This window comes from Molossus molossus, unplaced genomic scaffold, assembly GCF_014108415.1.
Source record: "Molossus molossus isolate mMolMol1 unplaced genomic scaffold, mMolMol1.p scaffold_m16_p_3, whole genome shotgun sequence".
NCBI lineage: Eukaryota > Metazoa > Chordata > Mammalia > Chiroptera > Molossidae > Molossus > Molossus molossus.
The window spans coordinates 85,198,605-85,201,417 of NW_023425366.1; the positions used below are offsets into that span (position 1 = coordinate 85,198,605).

At 39.6% G+C, this 2,813-nt stretch overlaps 1 non-coding gene across 1 annotated transcript; it reads left to right on the forward strand.

The window, feature by feature from the left end:
- Window positions 1–2,410: 2,410 nt before the first annotated feature.
- On the forward strand, window positions 2,411–2,602 carry LOC118643080. Its single transcript, XR_004961956.1, has one exon. It is a non-coding gene; the product is annotated as a U2 spliceosomal RNA (small nuclear RNA).
- The last annotated feature ends 211 nt before the right edge of the window (window positions 2,603–2,813 follow it).

Genomic DNA, 2,813 nt, shown 5'->3' on the forward strand with positions numbered 1-2,813 from the left:
AGACAGTGTTACATAGCATTGTGACAAAATTATGAGTGGTATGACACAGTTCTTCTTCTGTATAAGCTCCCAAAGTCTCCACATTGCTCAGGAGATAGAAGAATGAATGAGCTTCAGAGAAAATAACACTGAAGCTGTTTCTTAAAACACCAGTAGGTCATCAAGTTGAGCAGATTGAATAGCATGTGAAGTATGGCAGAAGATTTGAAATGAGTGTTGAGAGGCCAGTAATATTGTCTACAAAGGAGAGACAAAGCTACAAAGACTGTTATGTGAGAACAGTAGGTTTGTAACAAAAAGTGAGTGTGGAGCTAGAGGAAGCTGAGATTGAAGAGCGGGATTCCCAGCAGATTTTGTGCATTTGTGCTGGGAAGTTTGGACTTGCCACTGGAGGCAGCATCGCCCTGTGCGTTCCTGTGTAATCGGTTCCCAACAGTGCTCTGTTAAAAAATAGTGTTCAGTGGAACAATACTTTAGTAAAACTGTGACATCTGTCCCCATCTTAGAGATTCGTGATTCATATCAGGAAATAAAAGTCTTGGAGGAGACTTATAAAAAATAAAGCAGTTTAACTAAGTAATAGAGAGCCAAACAAAAGGTGTAGTGCAAGAAAAGAGTGCTCATCAGGCTTATTTTTAGGAGCAAATTCTACCATCATTGTGGAAAATGAACTGAAGTCAGGAAGCCTGGGAGAAGGAAGCAATGTTACAAGCCCATGGGACAGTGATGAGGCTACGAGAAAGACATGGAGAAAGGGATGGAAAGACTCAGAATGTTTCTCAGGAAAAATAGGATCTGCTCCATGAAAATAATGGACAGAAGGGTGTGTTTTCTGTTGGATTAACAATAACTTTGTGGGTGCAGTGCCACTGATGGTGTTAAAATTAGCTGTCATAAGTTGAATATCGACTGTGTTTCACAGTGGGTTAGACATTTTAAATATCTTACTTATCTCATTTTATTTTCACAACAATCCAGCTAAGTTGGCATTTTTTAAGGGACACGATCCTCATAAAGCTTGGGTGAACTGACCCATAACCCTATGCTTAGCAGCTAACAGAGCTATGATATGGTACAGATTTTCCAGCTCCAGAGATTTTGTGATTATAACAGGGAGCAAGAGCACGCATTGGAGAAGAACATCTATTTGGAAGGGACATCTCAGTACAGATGCAGATGGTGTCAGTGATGTTCGCTAAGATCAATACCCTGCTTGGGGATCAATACCCTTACACAGTCCTGCTTTAAATACTAGGAAGTTTGCTAATAGCAATGGGGGAAAGAAAGATGGATACTAGAAAATACAACGTGCAGCCATATGTTGGCAATGCTGCCCTATTTCCCCAGAGTCCATTCAGCCAGTAAATTCATTCTTCTCAACTTTCCCCAAAATCAGGATGAAGAACAGAGTCTGCTTAACAGCTGAACCTGGTGGCATAAAGTCCTTGCACAGAAGTTTGTGGATCTAATGTATTGGGCAATACTTTGGTTTTTCATTCATTTCAGACCGAATTATTAAAGAAAGAGCAAGCAGTGAACACAGACGGCGGGAAAAGATAACCAGGGGAAGCCGAGGGGAACATGATCAGCATTTCTGGAAGAAAAAAAAAAAAAAAAAAATATATATATATATATATATATATATATTCAAAGAAAAAAAACCATGCTTTGTAGCAAATATAGAAAGAGCAGAAACATATAGTAAGCTAAGAAGTGTCAAGGCAATCCTATTTTTTATTTATTTATTTCACAAATGTATTAGGCACCTTCTACATGCCAGGATATAGGCTTATGTCTAGGCACACTAACATACACCAGACATAAAATATATACATGGAAATGCTCATCTGATATTTTCTACCTAGCTCCTGGTGTACAGGCTTTAAAGGTATCCTTTCCTTCTCACCAAGGGGTCCTCTCCAGTGCCACACTTGAGGGCTGCCAAAGAGACCTGGGATCCCAGTATTCTGTATGTGCATGTGGTCACAGCTATCGGGCGTGAGGGAGACCAGGTTGCTCAGAGGTGTAGGAGATGCTGGTGCCTAGAATCCTTCCTGTTGCATATTTGTTTTAGTGTGCAGTGGTTGCTGGGTGATTTTTGACAGCAGCACTGACATAGTTTGAAACCTTAATTGATGAACTCCTGTTAGCCTGGAACCACTGTCACTCCTGCTGAGACTTGGAACAATATTTCCTGGCATCCACTTCCTTGTGAGGGGAACTAGCAAAGAATGTTTGGAAGGTGGAAGTGAACAGTCATTAATTTCTGGAAATAGTTATAGCCAGGTGAATGTAGGCAGATGAGAGATCCCCAGTTTTCCTATAGAGTTTCTCCAAGAGATCAGCATTTGAAAACTCATTTCTTACTCATAAATTCCCAAATAAACAACACTCTAAAGTGTATTAGTTAATCGCTTCTTGGCCTTTTGGCTAAGATCAAGTGTAGTATCTGTTCTTATCAGTTTAAAGTGTATTAGTTAAAGAAAGTAGTCTAAAAATATACTTCACTATAGTAAGTTGTTTATTATGAAACAGCTGCACAGGCAGTGAAGCTATATTCTGGAAATTGAAGTCCCGGGCATCATTTTTCTGCAAGGATTAACATGGACACAAAACATTCAGCCAATTTATAGCAACATTACAGTGTCTCTTTTATGGGAGAAAAAGAGACTAGGTAAAAAGATGAATACCTCAATCAGGGAATGCCCTTAATTTTTACTTTCTTTGCTGTCAGGCCACTAATCCCAATTTAGACCGAAATTAAGACGTTTGCAGCCAAGGAGAAAGAGAGGTAGACTTGACATGCTCACAGT